The sequence below is a fragment of the Sebastes umbrosus genome, chromosome 9 (assembly GCF_015220745.1).
Source record: "Sebastes umbrosus isolate fSebUmb1 chromosome 9, fSebUmb1.pri, whole genome shotgun sequence".
In the NCBI taxonomy this organism is placed as follows: Eukaryota; Metazoa; Chordata; class Actinopteri; order Perciformes; family Sebastidae; genus Sebastes; species Sebastes umbrosus.
The window spans coordinates 33747930-33769675 of NC_051277.1; the positions used below are offsets into that span (position 1 = coordinate 33747930).

The following is a 21746-nucleotide window of genomic DNA, read 5'->3' on the forward strand; positions in this document are numbered from 1 at the left end:
GCACTCACCAAAACATTATGGAGAACAGCACCAGTACCAGTTCTCTAACCTGCTGACATGCTCACATTGTTCACACTACACACAATAACAACATCAAGTCTTTTATTTCTGATGATAATAACATTATTAGTATTAATATATTATATTATTAACTAATATTATTATTATATCAATAATATTATTAGGCTTTGTTGGATACCATATTCTGATTGGTAAATCACAGCAGACTGTTGCTATGTGTAGCAGACCGTTGCTATGTGTAGCAGACCGTTGCTATGTATAGCAGACTGTTGCTATGGGCGCAGTTCTGACTAAGGAGGACCGTTTTTGTGTCAAATTATTGATTTCTTAAGTAAGTAGCCGTGTAATAAGCAGAATAATGTACAGCTAGCGGGTCATTGTTGTGAAATAAACCCCTTCAGGGCGATGAGAGACCCTGTCGGGGTTTATTTCACAACAATGACCCGCTAGCTGTACATTACTTATCGGTGTCTTCAGTGAAGCCTCATGGCTCTCATAGTAAAACAGGCTTTTTGACATGACTTTCAGTTTTTGAGATGAAAGAGTATTTTCAATGATAAGTGCCACAAATACTGTACAAGTCCTCTCTATGTGTGAGCATATCCAGGACTACTGTTTGTCTCCAGAGGGAAACATGAGTCTGCAGTCCAAAAGGCCTTTTCCTATCATCTCCATTCCCGTGGAATAACCTCCCTATGGACATCAGACAATCTGATTCTGTCTCTAAATACAATATAGTAACTGTAAACAGAGTAACTGTATCTCAGCAGGGCGCTCAGGATGAGGCTTGTTTTTCAAAATCCACTTTGTAACCTGTCTGAAGATACCGTCTGCTCCTCCTCCCTGCTGCCCAAATCACCGTGGCCACCATGGCCAATGTTTGGCCTATGAATCTCAAATACAGTGTGTTATCATTATATATCAGCATCTTGATTATAATAACAATGCCTTGGTACCGGCTGCATTTGCTCAAGCACTGTATTTTCTCTCTCTCACTGACACACACACAGGCACAGCGTGTGGCCTACGTTCCTCAATGACAGCTTACTTAACACTGCTAATGTTGGCACCAAGTACCAGGCACACTGTGGACATTTCTGTCAAAATCTTCTAGTTAATACTATTATTATTATTATTACTATTACTATTATTATTATTATTATTATTATTACATAGTAGTGGTGGTGACAGTAGTAGAAATTCTCAAAGCCTGTTTTTATAAATCCAAAACCAACCATTGAATTATTTACACACACACAAACACACGCACACACACACACACACACACACACACACACACACCGAGAGAGGAAGACAAACAGTACATATAGACAGACAAAATAAATATAAATTTAATAATTTTTTTTATTTCCTTTTGGCAAACTATATAATTTGTTTCTATTGTTTGTATTATTTTAATGTATTTTTATATTATTAAATCACTGTATTAAGTCTTATATGGCAGTCATGAACTCAGTTGCAAATTTATGTCCTGTCATTTATCAGCATTGGCAGACGAACACACACACACACACACACATACACACACACAGATAGGTGTACAGGACGGTGGGCCTGCGTTCATTAATGACAATTAATAAACACCCTCTGCTCTAAAGAGTGAACATACCATTTGCAAATTAAAGGTGTATGCAACTAAATGTCAGGTTGCTAAATATTGTTCTATTGTACTGAAATGAAAACAAGAAATAATGATTATTATAGATTCATATAATTATTATTATTATAGAACTGTTTACATTTTTATCAAAACTGTCATATTATATGCACATGGTTTCTCGGTGTGTTAGTAACCCTACCTGAATCCCATCACTACTATGTACACCTCTGTACTGTTAATGCACCAACCCTACTTAAACAGCATGTTAGTTTTGGTTCGAGACGCCTTGTAGCTTCTTTACTTTGTGAAAGATAATGTTTACTACAAAGAGTGCTGTGCTTTATGATGTCATCTTTGACTGATGTTCAATCTCAGCATGTTTTAGGAGAATGTTAAAGCCTCAGTAGAAATGGAGCAAATATGATCAAAAAAAGTGATTTTTATAAAACGGTTGCTATATCGTGACAGTAGTACATGAGAAAGGTAACCTGAAAAAAAACGTGTTTCTGTGTGTCCTCCGGTGTCCTCCGTTGCTCCTAACGGCATCTGCAAGATTTCACAGACCGGAGGGAAAAAAAACAATCAGAGCTGATCTGGAGTCTGCCGTCTCTGAGCAGCTGTCAATCACTCACCAACTCTGATCAAACGGTCAGACTAGGCAGCGCTGATCAAATATGAATCAATATTCTGTTGACTATTTGTCTCGTCAGATGTTTTCAGAATCATCTTGTAGTGTACTGTTTAGCTGTAAAATCAGAAAATTTGTGACCCGGCAGCCATGTTGAGATCAGTTGAGGAAATACCAAGCACCGCCCACCAGCCGGAGCACAGCCAATAGGAACGCTCTCTCTCTCTGAAATGACCTGTGATTGGTCAAAGTCTCCCGTCAGTAGATGTTCTAAAGCCTGAAAACAGAGCCATGAGGAGGAGCAGAAGTCTAGTTTTCTCTCAGGACACTTGAATTACAATATGCTGAAAGGTTATTATGGCAGTTTAGCTCAATGATGCCAAAAATATACTGACTACTGCAGGTTTAACTGTAGATTTTAAGGTATCACCTCAAAAAAAGGAAGTAGTTAGTGCCCTTTTCATCCCTCAGTGGTGTCTGCAGGTATTCCTTCCAGATTTCATACAGCCCCAACAACCGTCACCAATAACATACGCCTACACAGCCTGAGAGACAAAAACCAGGTAGTGTAATAACGCTTCTTTAAAAATGTGACACGTATAAAAAAAATGAGGTGTTCAGACCATGTGAGCACAAAAGGCTTAAAAGCCATTGTAATGTGAGAAACTGTGCTCTCCTCTGCTGTCAACTATGATCACTGTCTTAAAGGGGAACTCCCCTGAGTTTACCTGTTGGTTTACAGGTGTTGGGAGTTCTACTGCATATGTTACTGTATATAAAGCCTGTTGTGGCTCCAGAGGGAGCTGAGTGAAGCCTGATAAATTACCTAAAAGTGATGTTTGTACAAGTTTGAAAATAACAAATGAAGCGGAGGTGTGGAGTTAGAAAGAAGCGATGTTACCAGACCTCTGTAGCCGCTGCTCATCTCTGCTGCAGGCTACATTAGCTGTTACTAGCATAACACCCAAATCCTGGACCAGTTGTTAAGTTGCATTGTGGGTAATGTAGACACCAGGTATTGACAAGGAACAATAATGTGTGGAATAAAAAAGACGGTATCTTTGATTCTGCTGGATAAATTGTGATGCATTTTTAAACTGTCCATCATGAGTCCAACAGGAGTGCAATGCTAAATCTGTGGAGCACTCTTTTAAACTGTGTCTGGTTCTCATGGTCAGTACCAGACAGATCAGCCAGCACATGACCAGAACTGAGTGGAAGGCAATACATTTCTGGTGTGGTGAATCCTGATTTCAGTTGTGTCTGAGTGCAGATCCGTCCTGTGGAGTTGCAGCAGGACAGCTGGCTGCTAGTGAAATGGTAAAGGACATGTTTGCTATGCTAATATTGGCTCCTTAGAACCAACAAAGAACTCAAACATTATGAAACTAACTTTTTTTAATTATATTTTTATTGACACTTTGCAACAAACATATATAAAATAATGTACAGATCCTGTACACATACACCACCCAACCATGTCTGTCTAAAGTGCCATATTTTAAGATTTGTTATACACATAAAACCAAACATTGAAAACTACATTATGAACAAATAGGGAGTGATCTTTTCATTATCATACAATCATAGATTTGTCAAAATAAAATCTGGCCTGTGGGGTGTTACAGAGTTAACCCAGTTGCCCCAGCGTGACACAAATAATTCCAATTTATGGTTGACATATGCTGTTATCCTCTCCATTTTGTAAATATCCATTGTAATGTCCATCCATGTATTTAGAGTTGGGCTCTCCTGTGATAACCACTTCCTCGTAAGAGCCTTTTTACCAACTACCAGCAATATATTTAATAAATATTTGTCCCTTTTCAACCATTCTTGAGGCATAAGTCCAAAAAATAAAGTCTTACTCTCCATGGGAACATGACATCTGAAACTATCTTGTAAGGCGTCATGAATCTCTCTCCAATAATCTTGAAAGACAGGACAATCCCCAAAAAACATGGTAATGATGTGCATTCAGATTTCCACAATTTCTCCAGCAAGCTGGGGGGTCACCATCATAGAGGGGGTAATAAAACACCTTAGCATGCTTTTCAAACTAAATCCCCTCCAATGTTGTGAGCTGGTACATTTCCATTGATACAACCATATAGTTGTCCATTCTTCCTCAGATATGATCATCTCTCCTTCCTTCTCCCATTTTGTATAATATACAACGCTGAGTGTATTTTAAGATTTAATAGCCCTTTATACATACATGAAATGATCCTAACAGTATTTGAATTATATGCTTTTTTAAATCTTTCTATCAAACCCGACCTTGGCTGTGTTATATTGTTCACCTTTTTATTAACATAATGCCGCATCTGAAGATATCAATATAAGTCCTGTTTTGCGTATGTCCCATTACCAGGCTGTGTTGCTGAAAAAGGTCAATTTTAATTTAACACTCAGTATAGTGAGAGCAGGTGTGTGTTGCACTCTAATCGGCGACGTTGTTCTAATGCAGCTCTGAAGAAAATGAACTGGAAACAATGTTAAGTGACTCCAACAGTTTCCAGGCCAACGCTCTCTGTTTAATGGTGCATTTTCTAGTTAAGAATTGATGTCCCTCTAATGGCATATTAAAACTCACAGACAAATATTGTTCAGGTCTGTGCCCATTTATTATCACGAAGCAGCTTCAAGCTGTGAGACTGTATAACTGATGAGCTTTGCTAACGTGATACTGCAGTTCATGCTCACACATGTCTACTGGACTCCAACAGCACATGGTTATCTGATAGTTTTATTTAAAGCCTTAGAGGGGATTTACACAACGAATTCTGTTTGAGTGATCTCTCCTCAAAGGGTAGCTCTGACATGCCTGCACACACTGCTGTAATAATGAAGTGTTTCAGGGTTTAGCCAAATGAATGTCGTGTGATCTGAATACGGTTAGAACTCCTTCCAACCCTCTTATCTACAAATACGAGTGCAACTCATGTTTCAGCTTTACCAAAGTCCATATTGAGTTTTCTCATAATTGCTGGAAGAACACAACTTTTTTTGGGGGGGGGGTTTTGTCAGGATTGTAACAGCGTGTGTGGTTCGGTCTCATAGATGCTGCAAGAAACACTCCTGTGTGACAAGGACATTATAAAAGCACATGACGGATGTGGGTGGTCAGGCAAAGGCATTTTTATTATTATTATTATTAGCAATAATAATAATAATAATAATAATAATAATAGCAAATGTTATGTGGAATATCACATATTCAAATGAAATGTTAACAAACCTCCTCTGATTATTAATTGTGCATTGCTAGGCTATAAACTATCCCTTAGCTATAAGACAACAAAGGCATACATTTCAGAAACTTTTAGAAAAACTTTTATCAACGAACTTGATCATCAGAAACATCATGCATTGTAATTATGAATAAGGCAATCTCTACCGTGATGAAAATCAACACCTGGACTGTAATCCCATCTGTCTAATCTACCTAACGCCTGGTCACCATATCCAACACTGTAGATTACTTTACATAACGTTAACTAACGGTCTCAGAGTTAATTTAGTTAGAGTATTATCACAGTGTAGCTAACTTACACATGACTCGACTTGAGTCCCCCACCTCTGCTGTTAAGTGGGTCATGGATTGGTATTTGACCATACAAGCAACTGTCTCCTAAAGTAGCACATAATCTATTCCTGCATCTGATGGATTTTTATTTCACGGCACAGCAGAACATCACGTTGCATCTGGCTCACGAGTGTGTCACTAGAGGTGTGGGGGGGGGGGCAGAACCTGTATGCCATGATGCCATGGTATTCTTTGCCAGAGGGCAGGAGTGCAAACAGCCTTGAGCTAGAAAATGTTCTCACAGCTCTTCTAATTCTCCATAAATTATATCACAGTGTCGTGGTATTGGGGCATTTCTTCAATATAAATCAAAGTGCTCTAGAGGTTTTTGTTCATGACAGCTTGACAGTCAGTGATAACTCATTTCTAACATTAACCTTAATCCTACTGACTGGGGTCCCCGCAGACTTTATTCTATCATTCCTATTCTCATGACTTTGTCAATCAATTAGTTCCTAATGAATTCATATAATGGTTTCCTGTTTATGTTTTAATTAGTGCTTTTTAAAATGACCAATATATGGGGGGACCCCAGTCAAAAGCACCCAGTTCTGCCTGTGACGTTTTAATAGATGTAAATATTTATTGGCTCCATGTTTGAATTTTACATTTTAAACTAAAGCTGCGAGCAGCAATGAACGGGCCCTCGCCCCTCCTCGCGTGTCGGGGGTACTGACGCGGCCGGTTACGGTGAAACCGAAACTCTGACGAGCGCCATGACGCCTGCCACAAGACTCTACGACAAACGATTCACGAGGTATGAAAGGGGGCGTGGCCAATGTTTAGGGGGCGGGGATAACAATACCAACTTAAGAGACACTCTCTGCGTGAGTGATATGACACCTCAAGTATACGGCCTACAAAACGCTAAAAATGGGTGAAAATCGCATATTAAATTCAAGATGGCTGACTTGAGACCCTAAAAATATCAAATTTTTCACCGCATCTGATGAGTGTGCCAAGTTTAACAACTTTTGGGGCATGCTCAGGTCGTCAAAAATGCAATTCATTTTTGTGAAAAATAAAAAGAAGAAACACTACAGTTTCAATAGGGCCTTCGCTGGCCCGACATTGTCGGTGCTCGGGCCCTAATTAAACATTTTAAAGGTGCTCGATACGGAAGTCAGAGCATTTCTATTGCTTCCAAGTGGCTCTCAATATGGCGACGGCTAGCAGCTAACAGTGCTAACAGTGAAAACAACGGCAACACTGACAGAGCTAACAGTGTTTGCATGGGGGGGGGGGGGTACTGGAGGGTGGGCGCTACGCATCCACGATGACATTAACTACATAACTAATAAAGTTTTGAGAAGAAATAAGTTCATATTTTGCTACGATGGTTGTTTCTTACAGCAGTTTATTGTCGGGGTCCTCAGAGACCTCAGTTGGTAGTCCTTGGATGATGAATAGGTTGGTAGGAAGATGGTTTAGACAAAAGAGCCAAAACTGCCTTTTCAGACACTTGAATAGGTTTGAATGCAGAATGAATGAGACTTCACATCAGAAATGACCCGTCTCTCTCAGTTCACTCCTTTTGTTTCATATACTCACTTATTACTCACTGTTTTGGGATTCTCTGTCGATGAAGAAGTAAAAGATCAGAATGTTAGAGAGTGATGTTTGATATGACCCTGAGTCATGCTGTATTGGCTCGAATTAAGGTGGAAGAGTGAAGACCTTGTAGTTTATGCTTTGTCATTCTGTTGCTGCCAAAGTGTTCTAAAGGCTCTTTGCAGGATTAAAGTAGGCCTACATACTGTATGTCTCTACCTGTGCTCTTACACTTGCTGCAAAGACTGCTGAACAGCACAAAGACGAGGTGTGGGACAAATATCACATCCACAGGTATCGGCACCACGTTACGTGAGTAACACCTTGGGCTCATAGAAAAGGAGAGAGGAAACATGGAATAAATGGACAGAGGGAAAGATACAGGGAAAAGGACAGAAACTGTGACCAAGAAAGGGGGGTGGGGGGATTAAGGTGCGTAGAGAAAGAGACAGAGAGCAGAAGGATGGAGACTTGCTGTGTTTCAAGGTTGGTTTCATTTGCCAGCTGTGTTCACAACCAGATGGACTGATACAGCACTCAGATCAGACTGTGTGTGTCTGTCTGCCTTTAACACGCCTGGCTACATGTGTGCTCGCTCGCTTATGTGCAAAGGTGTGTGTGTGTGTTTGTTTGTGTGTGTTTGCAGCCACAGTGCAGGCAGTAGCTGTTTGGTAGTGAGTCCAGGTGCAACCATAGACGCATGCTACTCCATGTGTGCCTGACTGTGTGTGTGTGTTTGTGTGTGTGTCACATCATGGTACTGTTTGAGTCTCTGTATCTGATTCACACACTGTACGTTTATGTGTGTGTCTGTAGTCTCACATCATCATTTATCCATCGTCGTCTTTGTGTCTCTGCCATTGGTATTTAAATCATTTTTGTGTGTGTGTGTGTGTGTGTGTGTGTGTGTGTGTGTGTGTGTGCAGATTTTAAAGCATCTGCCTTCCTCCAAAGGCCAAACTGCTGGAGCATTTCTCTTTGAAAAGGAGACAAGTGATTTGCTCTCTTGTAAACTGTACAAAACAACTCTTTTTTTCCACTAGCAGGGAAAATGTCACATCCTTGAGAAGTCAGCTTTGTAATAAATCTGGTGGCTTTTAAGAAAAGACTTAAAGCCAGAGAAGCCTGCAAAGTCAAATGGAATATAGTGTAATGCATACAACCACTGTGCAGTGTATCCTTAAGGTTGTGACATTTTGGCTTCAAAATGTCACATCGCAACACTGATCCAGAGACAGGGGAGGACGCTACTGTGCATGAGAAGGCTTTGTCCATCCATACACGTGACCATCTGTGTTCTGGTCATGCCCTTTGCTTCATTGAAAATCCTTGTAGTATTCATTTTTCAGCATAGTGTTGATCACCACAGCTCTGTGACCTTAGAGTGCCAGGTTCAACTAGAGGAAGCAGAAATCAAACATTCTTTATTCAGGAAACATTCAATCAATGATGCCACATGTCAGAAGGACATTAGTTCTGGTTCTTCATCTACCATGGCCTGCTCTGATATGGCTTTTTGTAAATTACACATATGTATTATTCCCTAAGCTTTGTTGGCTATTGCCTCAGGCAATAATGACTAACTTATTTAAAGGAATAGTTAAACATTTGGGGGAAATATGCTTATTCCAAGCCGCCCTCACTGAGAAATGGCTGTATAGGTCGTCTGTGCAAGAAGCTTATTACGACCCGCATTTATGATTATTTCTAGGTGGCGACCTGTAGTGGTCGCAGTAATTATAACGGGTGCAAAGGAAGAAGTCAGGTGACCTGGTATAAAGAGCAACAAATCTGCATAAGGAAGAGTTCGGCGTGGGTGGATGGGTCAAACAAACACGGGACTTTCACCCAGGAGACCGTTGTTTGTGTGTCTTGTGAGCCCAAAAGTCAGTACGTTAAGTTATTTTAACTGATGTACTGAGTTAGTACATAACCATGTCACGTACGACATCACATACCAAACAGATGTAAGCACGTGGCATACTTACGTATGTAGCCCGGTGTAAAACAGTCAAGGTGTAAAACAGTGAAGGGGTTAAAACAGTCAGGGACTAAAACAAGTTTGCCTAATAAAGTTAGGTGGATAAGTCCAGTAAAGCAATTAAACTGAAAGTAATTTAGTTTAATGAAGAAAGAACAAAGGTTTAATTAAAAAGTAATTAATCATAAATAAGGTAGGATGTAAATGTGTTAATGAGTAGCTCAAAATAAATATGTATATTGTTTTTAAGGTAAACAGTGGATTTAAACTAAGTGAAAAATACACAGACTGTGCCTTTAGTTTCAGCTATTTTGTTTGTGATTGGTTACTGAAGTCATCAGTCAATAACACCTGTGGTGATTGGCTGTAGTTAAGGAAGAGAACCAGTAGGGGCGGGAGTAGAGAGAAAAACACGGGAGAAGAGAGACGCGGAGAAGAGAGTAGGAGAGAAGGGAAAACAGACGTAGGAAAAGAGAGAACGAAGGAGTGGGAAGAACGCTAGGTTTGATAGCCTGGTGAATGTTTTATGTAAACAGTAGAAAAGTGTAGCTGTGGACTATCACACCGTTTTGCTTTTATCACAGTGGATTAAGTGAATGTTTGGTGTGAGCTGTGTCGCTGCTATGCTAATGTCAGTAAGTTGCTAGCCACGAGGACGGCGTTGCTAACTGAAGAGGACGCTTGCTCGCTGTGAGGAAGGCTGTTGCTCGCTACGTGAGGAGGACGTTTGCTTGCTTCGTGACGGGGATTTCGTTTCCGTTGCCGTTGGATTCATCTCTCGGACCTGAACTGTTTTTCCCGAACTACGAACTGTTTCTTCAAGGAAGACTTCGAACTGTAAGTTGGACTTTTCACGTCTTTGTTCGCTGAGGATAAAGATTTGGACGGCCGCACCGCACCCGAGCAACGTACAGGCCTGCTACTTTTATTATTTTGCGTGCGTGTGTGAGTGTGTGTGTGGGCCCACAGAAATGTTTAGAGTCTAATTGAGTTCAGCGTTGGATCTGAAGTTGTTTATTTTCTATAAGGGAATAGTGGTAAAAAGAAAAGGGAAGAAATAGGATTTTCAAAGGGAATCTAAGTTGATTTAAGTGTGTTGTTAAAGTATATTTGTGTAAGCCAATTCAGTTTTGCCAGTAACTGGCCAGGTAATTTAAGTTTTGCTAACCAATTGTTTAGATAATCTGATGATTTAAGTGTGGTCTAATATTGCAAGTGTTGATTTTTTGGGATTTTAAAAGGGGCATAAAGTGTGTTATAATTGTTATTTTTTCTTTGAACAAAAAGGGTAAATATTATTTGTACATTACTAAAAACGGTCAGTAAACTATTATTTTTCATTCAGAGAAGTTGTCTGGGGTCAGTTATTTAAAATACATCACTGTGAGTGTAAATAGATTGTGTATCACTAGGGTAATATAATTTTCACCCATAACAGGTAAACCTTTTTGGTAGCGACCTTAAGAAACCGAACTCAAACACCCCTTCATCTTAGTTTAAGGTTATTTATAGCTACTATAGCGTGTTGGGGTGCTACATAAAATGGAGGCACCGCTGAGATAGTTTTAGTTTTCATCCAAAATTCTGACCCAGACAACAAACGTAGCGAAGTAAAGTAAGCAGAAAACATAGAATAGTAATAATAGAGAATAAATTAAAGCTGTAATATTTTTAGTTCATAGGTAAAGTAAGTTAAAATCAACATTTCATTTCATTGTTTAATCTAAAAAAAGTTCAGTTTAGCTTGACTTAAAGCTGCATAGGCCCAGACAAACAGTATTGAGCAATCACCTGACACAGGGCACTATGGCACAACTACGGCACTGGTGTAAGGGAGAAGGCATTGACCCTTTACATGCCATACTGGTGAAAGATGTCCCAGAAGACTTGGAGAATGAATTCATTGAAGAGACCATGCAGTCTATCAAAGTTCTTGGTCGTGTCAAGGTCAGAGGGAGGATGTATGATCCTGAAAGTCAAGGTCTAACTGTACTCTGTGAATGTAGAGAGAAAGTTAACATACAAGCCATCCCTCCTGATGTTTTACCGAGAGGCAGTCTAGCACCGTGGAGGATTTTTGGACCATCCGAAGGAGATTCTGCTCAGGAGCAGCCACAAGTACCCAGTCCTGCTTCACCTCTCTTAGGTTCCACCCCTGAAGCTATTATTAGAGCAGTGGGGGAAATAATGCAGAAGACATCTAAGCATCACAGTGACAGTAGCTCATTCAGAAGGTTGCGAACTTTCTCTGGTGTTGTCCCCACACCTTCTGGGGAAGAGCAGCTGGACAACTGGATGGAGCAAGCTCGACTAATGATAGAGGAGAGTGATCTGCCCGACAGGGACAAGAGAGTGAAAATAATGGAAAGTGTAAAGGGTCCTGCACGAGAAATCCTGCAAGCTGTTCGATTCAACAGCCCAGATGCAACTCCTAGAGAGTACATTGATGTGATTGAGAGCACATTTGGCTCCACGGAAACCGGTGAAGAGCTCTACTTTGCTTTTAGAATGCTGTGTCAGCAACCAAGTGAGAAGCTTTCAGCATTTTTGAGAAGAATGGAGAGAGTTCTGAACAAAGTAGTACAAAAGGGAGGCCTGTCACATGTCTCCGCAGACAAAGTCCGTCTGGACCAACTCATTAAAGGAGCCATGAGATCCGACATGATCCTCCTGAACCTCCTGCTAAGGGAGCGAAGAGATCAGCCGCCTACATTTCTGAAGTTGTTAAATGAGATACGCACTGAAGAGGAGTATGAGGCCTCACGCCGCAAGTTGAATCCAACCAAATCAGTGCATGTTAAGACTGTTGCTATGCCTACAGAGACAGAGATAAAAGATCTCAGAGCTGAGATACAAGACCTGAAATTTCAAGTCACCTCCGCTTTGTCAACTGCTCAGTTACCTCCTCCACCTACCTCAGAACATGCAGTCACTAATGAGGCAGATGCCTCCGAGGAACATAAAGACCTCAACGCTTTAAAGAAAGAGGTAAGAAAGCTGAGGAAACAGGTCTCAGTTATGTCAGTCAAACCTACCTCAGCATCCAAGGAAGCACCACCCAGTCCAGACTTTCCGCCAATACACAGCCAGCAGAGAGCCTCATCCCAAAGAGACTCAAGTGACTTTTTCTGTTACCGTTGTGGTGAGGATGGGCATTTTGCCACTAATTGTAGTAACCCAGAAAACTATCGGAAAGTGATACAGAAACTAATCCGTGCTCAACGACAACCAAAACAAAATCAGAGAAAACCATGGAACACCCATAATGTCAATGTGAAGAGGAGTGCTGTGGATGTCCAGACTAGCCATTTGCCAGAAGGGTTAATAGGGCCACCCTCCACCGCCAGTGTAAAAGTTGATGGCAAAACCTGCACCGCTCTCCTTGATAGTGGATCACAAGTGACCATAATCTTCGACAGCTGGTATGCCAAGGACTTGTCCCATGTACCCCTACAGCCAGTCAGTGGTCTAGACATTTGGGGTCTTAGTGAATCTGAGAGCAGTTATCCATACAGAGGCTACATCCAAGTTAAGTTGGAGCTTCCAAGAAAAACACCTGGCAAAGCCAAGTCAGTCCCAGTTTTGGCCTTGGTGTGCCCAGATCTCCGTTGTTCTGACAACATTCCTGTCCTGGTTGGCACCAATGTCCGCAAGGTCAGACCGTTCACCACCAACGAGAAAGTTGGGAAGGCAGGTAAAATCCGGGCAGCGAGAGTGTGTGTTCCAGAGCAGAAAGCCCAGCCCATACCTGCCACAAAGTTTTCCAACGCCGATCCTAATGAGAGCCCTGTAGCTGAAGTGACGTGGTCCGGCCCTGGCCCCCTCGTCATTCCTGCTGGAAGTCAGTATATAGCTTCCTGTAAAGTGAAAGAGAGACAACCTATTGAAGATAGCGTCCTGATCACAGAGCGTGCTCCTTCTCTTGTTCTTCCTCAGAGTGTGCTAGTGCAGCCAACTGTCTTATACTCAAAAACAATGGACAAGAATAAGTTCCTGGTACTGCTGCGTAATGAGTCACTAAAGCCAACCTCCATTCCCAAGGGCACAGTGATTGCACACCTGCATGTAGCTGATATTGTGACTCAAGTTCCCAGTCCCAAGTCAGAGACTTCCCCAAAGATTGATGAGTCACTGTTTGACTTTGGAGATTCACCGATTCCAAATGAGTGGAAACAAAGACTAAGAAAGAAGCTCGCAGAGAGGTCCAATGCATTCTCCACTGAGGAATGGGACGTCGGGTTAGCCAAGGGGGTCGAACATCCTATCCGATTAAACGACGACACCCCATTTAGAGAACGGTCTCGCCGCGTAGCTCCTGCTGACCTGGATGACCTCCGACGCCACATTCAAGGTCTTCTGGCAGCAGGGATCATAAAGGAATCAAGAAGTCCCTATGCTTCGCCGATCGTAATGGCACGAAAGAAAAATGGAAAACTGCGCATGTGTGTGGACTATCGGACACTGAACCGAAGAACAGTCCCCGACCAGTACACAGTTCCACGAATTGACGATGCATTAGACAGTTTGTCTGGAAGCAAGTGGTTTTCAGTGTTGGACTTGCGCAGTGGTTACTACCAGATACCGATGTCAGAACAGGATAAAGAGAAAACCGCCTTCATATGTCCATTGGGATTTTACCAGTTCGAGAGAATGCCACAGGGGATCACAGGGGCTCCGGCAACATTTCAAAGACTTATGGAGAAGGCGGTAGGAGACATGAACCTGCTCGAGGTCATAGTCTACTTAGATGACCTGATTGTTTTCGGGAAGACTCTGGAAGAGCACGAGCAAAGACTCCTCAAGGTGATTGACCGACTGGAAGAGGCTGGTTTGAAGTTGTCAATAGATAAATGTCAGTTCTGTTGTCCACAAGTGACCTACGTGGGACACATTGTGTCAGAGAATGGAATCGCAACAGACCCTGCCAAAGTGGAAGCAGTATCCCGATGGAAGCAGCCCACTGATCTTCCATCTTTGCAGTCCTTTTTAGGATTCTGTGGGTACTATCGTCGCTTCATAAAGAATTACTCGATCATAGTCAGACCGCTTACAGAACTATGCAAGGGTTACCCCCCGACTCAGAAGAAGAGAAAAGTATCCAAGGAACCAGACAAGACCTACTACAAAGTAAAGGAACCCTTCGGGGACAGGTGGGATCAGACATGCATAGAGGCGTTCAATAAAGTCATCCACTGCCTCACCGATGCACCTGTCTTAGCTTTCGCTGACCCGACAAAGCCCTATGTGTTACACATGGACGCCAGCCTTGAGGGCTTAGGGGCAGTTCTCAATCAAGAGTACCCAGAAGGGTTGAGACCAGTTGCTTTTGCAAGCCGGAAGCTCAGTTCCTCGGAGAGGAACTATCCAGTGCATCAGCTCGAATACCTTGCGCTTAAGTGGGGTGTGGTCGACAAATTTCATGATTACTTGTACGGAGCAAGTTTTACTGTGAGGACCGATAACAACCCCTTAACGTACATCCTCACAACCGCCAAGTTAAATGCAACCGGTCATCGTTGGCTTGCTGCTCTCTCGACGTACAACTTCACTCTTCAGTACCGACCAGGAAGTAGCAACATCGATGCCGACTCCTTGTCACGCAACCCACTTCCACACAATGATGAGTGGCAAAACCTTCCGCCTGACAGTGTTAAAGCTCTTTGTAAACAAGTCAGATGTGGAAAGCGAGTTGGAAAGCTCACCAGCTGTGCAGAGTCCTTAGGGGTTTCTCCAGAAGCCATCCCTGAGTGTTATGTGTTTCCAACACGTTTGGATGTTGGTTGTCTCACCCAGATGAGCCAGAAGGACCTCGTCACAGCTCAAGATAACGACCAAGTAATTGCTCCGGTCAAGCAAGCAGTTAAAAACAGGCACTCGTTCCACTCAGTCAAGGGCGATGACCCCCGAGTCACACTGTTGCAGAAAGAGGCAAAAAAGTTGCTCATATCTGATGACCTGCTTTACAGAGTGACAAAAAGATCACCTGGTACAGTGGTACACCAACTCGTCCTTCCCTGCAAGTATGTTCCACTTGTACTCAGATCTCTCCACGATGAGTCTGGGCATCTGGGAGTGGAAAAAACAGTTGAACTTGTGAGAGACCGGTTCTACTGGCCTAAGATGGGAGCAGAGGTGGAACAGTACATAAAAAACTGTGGCAGATGCATTGCACGAAAGACACCACCCCAGAGAGCTGCACCTTTAAACCAGATAACCAGTAAAGGTCCACTCGATCTGGTGTGCATTGATTTTCTATCGCTTGAACCTGATTCCCAGGGATTGGCAAATGTTCTTGTTGTGACTGATCATTTTACCAGATACGCCCAAGCTTTTCCTGCAAAAGACCAGAAAGCGTCAACTGTAGCCAAGATACTGTGTGAGCGTTACTTCGTGCACTATGGACTTCCTGCACGGATACATTCAGATCAAGGGCGGGATTTTGAAAGTAAACTGATTCAAGACCTCCTGAAAATGTTGGGGATCCGTAAGTCAAGAACAACCCCGTACCATCCTCAGGGGGATCCACAACCCGAGAGGTTTAACCGTACACTTTTATCCATGCTTGGAACTCTGGATCCAAATCAAAAGCAGAAGTGGAGTCAGAACATCAGTCATTTGGTGCACGCCTATAACTGCACCAGAAACGAGGCGACTGGTTACTCACCTTATCTGCTCATGTTCGGGAGAGAAGCCCGTTTACCTGTGGACATTTGTTTTGGAGTATCTGATAACAGTGAAAAAAGTGTGACGTACCAGCAGTATGTTACTAGGCTGAAAGCAGACCTCCACAAAGCCTACCAACTTGCTACAGAAGCAGCGGACAAGAATCACAGGAAAAACAAAAGAGCACATGACAAACTAGTAAAAGAACAAGTCTTGGAAGAAGGAGATCGTGTGCTGCTGAGGAATTTCGGTGTCACTGGGAAACATAAGCTGAAAGATAAATGGAGATCACTACCATACATTGTGGTTGGAAAGATGCCGAATCTCCCAGTCTACCAAGTGAAACCAGAAAGAGGAAATGGAGTTGTAAAGACAGTGCACCGCAATCATCTGTTACCCATCGGCTATTTAGTGAGACTGGATACAGACAGTGATGCACCTGAGTTACCCCAGAGACCTGTGACCAGGACAAAGCAGAAACTAACCCAAATCCCAACACAGAATGATGAAGGTATTCCATTGTCATCCGATTCTGATGATGAGGATGTTGATACACCGAGACCACTTGTGGGAAGATTTGTTGTCACAGCCAGAGTTATGCCCGAGACCACAAAGTCAAGTCACAGATGAAGTCCAAGTTCCTTCACCAGCCAGGGGCCTGGATGAAGTTGATGCAGGTTTAGAGACTGTTGATATTTCAGATGCTCATTTGCCTCCTGCCACTGATGCAGATGCAGACAGAGATGTAGAAGAGGGAGCAGATGTAAATGAGGATGACGTATCTGAAGAGGAACCCGTAGTTGAACGCTCCCAGCGAGTGAAGAAACCAGTTGTGAGACTGAGTTATGATCAGCTGGGAAAACCCTCCGACCAGCCGTTGACTGTTTTAAGCCATGGTGTACTTGTTGGAAGCGGCACCTACAGAGACTCAAGATGTCGCCCATGCCAAACCGCCTGGTGCCACTGCATGGCATTGTGTCCTGATTGCTTTAGTTAAAATCATTTCAGTCAGTACAAGCAGACCCAGGTTGTTTAAACCTTTAGTTTGATGAGGACATCAAATTCTTTAGAAAGAGGAGGATGTAGCCCGGTGTAAAACAGTCAAGGTGTAAAACAGTGAAGGGGTTAAAACAGTCAGGGACTAAAACAAGTTTGCCTAATAAAGTTAGGTGGATAAGTCCAGTAAAGCAATTAAACTGAAAGTAATTTAGTTTAATGAAGAAAGAACAAAGGTTTAATTAAAAAGTAATTAATCATAAATAAGGTAGGATGTAAATGTGTTAATGAGTAGCTCAAAATAAATATGTATATTGTTTTTAAGGTAAACAGTGGATTTAAACTAAGTGAAAAATACACAGACTGTGCCTTTAGTTTCAACTATTTTGTTTGTGATTGGTTACTGAAGTCATCAGTCAATGACACCTGCGGTGATTGGCTGTAGTTAAGGAAGAGAACCAGTAGGGGGCGGGAGTAGAGAGAAAAACACGGGAGAAGAGAGATGCGGAGAACAGAGTAGGAGAGAAGGGAAAACAGACGTAGGAAAAGAGAGAACGAAGGAGTGGGAAGAACGCTAGGTTTGATAGCCTGGTGAATGTTTTATGTAAACAGTAGAAAAGTGTAGCTGTGGACTATCACACCGTTTTGCTTTTATCACAGTGGATTAAGTGAATGTTTGGTGTGAGCTGTGTCGCTGCTATGCTAACGTCAGTAAGTTTCTAGCCACGAGGACGGCGTTGCTAACTGAAGAGGACGCTTGCTCGCTGTGAGGAAGGCTGTTGCTCGCTACGTGAGGAGGACGTTTGCTTGCTTCGTGACGGGGATTTCGTTTCCGTCGCCGTTGGATTCATCTCTCGGACCTGAACTGTTTTTCCCGAACTACGAACTGTTTCTTCAAGGAAGACTTCGAACTGTAAGTTGGACTTTTCACGTCTTTGTTCGCTGAGGATAAAGATTTGGACGGCCGCACCGCACCCGAGCAACGTACAGGCCTGCTACTTTTATTATTTTGCGTGCGTGCGTGCGTGTGTGAGTGTGTGTGTGGGCCCACAGAAATGTTTAGAGTCTAATTGAGTTCAGTGTTGGATCTGAAGTTGTTTATTTTCTATAGGGGAATAGTGGTAAAAAGAAAAGGGAAGAAATAGGATTTTCAAAGGGAATCTAAGTTGATTTAAGTGTGTTGTTAAAGTATATTTGTGTAAGCCAATTCAGTTTTGCCAGTAACTGGCCAGGTAATTTAAGTTTTGCTAACTAATTGTTTAGATAATCTGATGATTTAAGTGTGGTCTAATATTGCAAGTGTTGATTTTTGGGGATTTTAAAGGGGCATAAAGTGTGTTATAATTGTTATTTTTTCTTTGAACAAAAAGGGTAAATATTATTTGTACATTACTAAAAACGGTCAGTAAACTATTATTTTTCATTCAGAGAAGTTGTCTGGGGTCAGTTATTTAAAATACATCACTGTGAGTGTAAATAGATTGTGTATCACTAGGGTAATATAATTTTCACCCATAACAGGTAAACCTTTTTGGTAGCTACCTTAAGAAACCGAACTCAAACACCCCTTCATCTTAGTTTAAGGTTATTTATAGCTACTATAGCGTGTTGGGGTGCTACACGTACGTAACAAACATACTTATTTGAACCCAAACCATGATATTTTTCTAAACCTAAGTACTGTATGTTGTGTATATACATAATATATACATACATAAACCTATTTTTTTCACTACTCGTGTAGATAGCAGTCCTATCTATTCCTCACCTTTATTCATCCAGCTTCGTTGTCCTTGTTCCTAGCTGTTATTTCTATTCTGTGTAAGTACATTGAGAGATGCATACAACCAGAGTCAAATTCCTTCTATGTATGCACTTTATGTACTTGGCAAAATAAATCTGAATGTGATTATGATTGTGTTTCATCCAATCGGTACAAAATCAGAAATTTATTTGTTATCATTTTTATAATTGTTTTTAGGGGAAGTGACTTCCCAGAGTCTCTTTGGCACAGTGAGGTTGCCAGGTTTGGTACAGATACCTACTCTACTGTATGTATAGAGAGACAAAGTCACGTCCAGGCCAGCCTCTGTTCTAGTTTCTCTCAATGTAATCTCCCATTCAGCATTTCTTTCATTGGTCTTTCTTAACAAAAAGTAAATGTGTATTCTAAGACAAAATTACATCCAATACAGCACACTCACTCATTTTCCCAGGGGGGTGGGGCTGGGCATCCTTACCAGATGCCCGAACCACCTCAGCTGGCTCCTTTCAACGCAAAGGAGCAGCGGCTCTACTCCGAGTCCCTCACGGATGACTGAGCTTCTCACCCTATCTCTAAGGAAGACGCCAGCCACCCTCCTGAGAAAACCTATTTTGGCTGCTTGTACCCGCGATCTAGTTCTTTGGGTCATGACCCAGCCCTCATGACCATAGGTGAGAGTAGGAATGAAGATTGACCGGTAGTTTGAGAGCTAAGCCTTCCGACTCAGCTCTCTTTTCGTCACAATGGTGCGTTAAAGAGAATGCAATACCGCCCCCCGCTGCTCCGATTCTCAGGCCAATCTCACGTTCCATTGTCCCCTCTGTTACGTGCCTGCAGGGCCAGACAGGCCTGCAGAGCTTTTCTCCTGTGTTGTTCTGCCCCTCCCCCTTGTCTTGCAGGTGCTTCCAGGATCCAGAGTTAATGGAGGTGATTGGAGTCCACCTGTGCAGAGTTTGCCAGCTGCAGAGTGGCTCACACTCATTCTATCCAGCCAATCGCCGTCATGGGCTGCACATAAAAGAGGCACACTCTGGGCTGTCTCTCTCTCTCTGACTCATTTGTAATGAAGTATTTGAATTGTGAAGACACTTGTTCCCAGTGGGAAATTAAAGATAAGGTTTGTGGTAAGGAGATAGAGGGCATAGGTAAGTCTGGGGTACCCTGTACACTTTTGCACGTAGGTTCTTTTCATGTCTAGAAACACTAGGTTTAGTGGTTGTTGCCAACCCCTGTATGTTTTGTAAACTGCTGTTTGTAGATAACTTAGTCAGCCTTTTGTTTGTTGTGTTTAAAGAAGACAGATTTAGTTAGGCCTAGTTTTGGTTTGTTAATTTTGATTATTTGGCACAACTATATTGTCCCTACCTCCACCACATTTGTGAACCTTCAGTTGTCCTTTAATAAACTGTTAATTTTTGAACTTCACTTTGACTCTGTTTAATTTGGTTGTTGTTAAGTTATTGTTCCACTTTGTGGACGTAACAAATGGGGGCTCATCCGGGATCCTTTTCCCATGAACAAATCAACAACCGAATTGATGATGAGTCACTGTGGTAGTTGGAAATCTGTGTAAACAAATGGCATTTAATCTACAGGATTTTGTGAATGGTCCTAATTTGGAGCAAGTTGAGAGATGTCGTAAAGACGACTTACTTAGCATTGCGGCACATTTCAACATTGTGGTGTCCAAATATAGTGTAAAAAAAGAAATGAAAGCGAAATTAATTGAAAAATTGGGTGAATTAAATGTTTTAGAGGTTCCAGGCAACCCTGATTCCTCTGTTGATGGAAGTTTACATGATACAGGTTCCCTAGAAGAACCAAAGACTCCCAAGGAGGAGCAAATAGAATCAACTACTCCTCCGAGGAAATTAGCTGAAAGTGATCCTCCTCCTGCAACATTACCACGCTTTGAGGCTTTCTCTCCAGGCAGTCGAGGTTCTAGCAGTGATGCTAAGCTTAAGGTTCGTCTGGCTCGCCTTCAGTTAGAAGAGAAGGAAATGGTGCGTAAGGCAGAGTATGATCATCGATTACAGCTTCGTAAATTAGAACTTGAGGCAGAAGCTAGAATACGGGAGCTTGATTTAGAGGCCATGAGAATCACTTCCAATCGGTCCCTAAAACCTTCATCCGAGGAGGGTGTACCAAAACATGATGTTCATAAAACTAGGTTTGATGTAAATAAGCATATTGCACTTGTGCCAACATTTAGAGAGCCAGAAGTTGATTCTTACTTTGGTGCATTTGAAAGGATCGCTACTGCACTAGATTGGCCCAAGGACATGTGGCCTATCTTATTACAGTGTAAGTTGGTAGGTAAGGCACAGGAAGTAGTATCATCTCTTTCGTTGGAAGACAGTTTGAACTATAAGGTTCTAAAGGAGTCTATTTTGCGTGCCTATGAGCTTGTGCCAGAGGCCTACAGACAGAAGTTCAGGAATCATAGGAAACTGGCTGGACAGACCTTTGTTGAGTTTGTACGAGAGAAAGGTGTTCTTTTTGATAAGTGGTGTGCAGCCAATGATGTTGAGAATAACTTTGAGTCCCTCCGTCAGTTGATTCTTTTGGAGGACTTTAAGAATTCTCTCTCAGAGAAAATGGTAATGTTCTTAAATGAACAGAAGGTGACCTCAGTGAGTAAAGCAGCAGTACGATCTGATGAATTTGTTCTTACTCACAAGAATGTGTTTGTGTCTTCCTCTCGTCCAGATAAAGTCACTGTGTCGCGTCCTGTGAGACCTGATCCCTCACTGGAGAAAACCTGGGGACCACGGTCTCCTCCACGTAGTGAGCGTGAGTGCTTTTACTGTCGAAAAAAAGGTCATCTTATTGCTGATTGTTTGACTCTAAAGCGTAAACAACAAAATCCGTATAACCCGACTCAACCGAAAGGTGTGGGTCTGGTGAAGACTGTGTCCATGCCAGGAATCA

The 21746-nt window shown here is 42.2% G+C and overlaps 1 long non-coding RNA gene across 1 annotated transcript; it reads left to right on the forward strand.

Annotated features, from left to right (window-relative positions):
* The first annotated feature begins 19635 nt into the window (after nt 1-19635).
* Nucleotides 19636-20240, forward strand: LOC119494099. Its single transcript, XR_005208118.1, has 2 exons — nt 19636-19766; nt 20087-20240. It is a non-coding gene; the product is annotated as an uncharacterized LOC119494099 (long non-coding RNA).
* Nucleotides 20241-21746: the final 1506 nt, after the last annotated feature.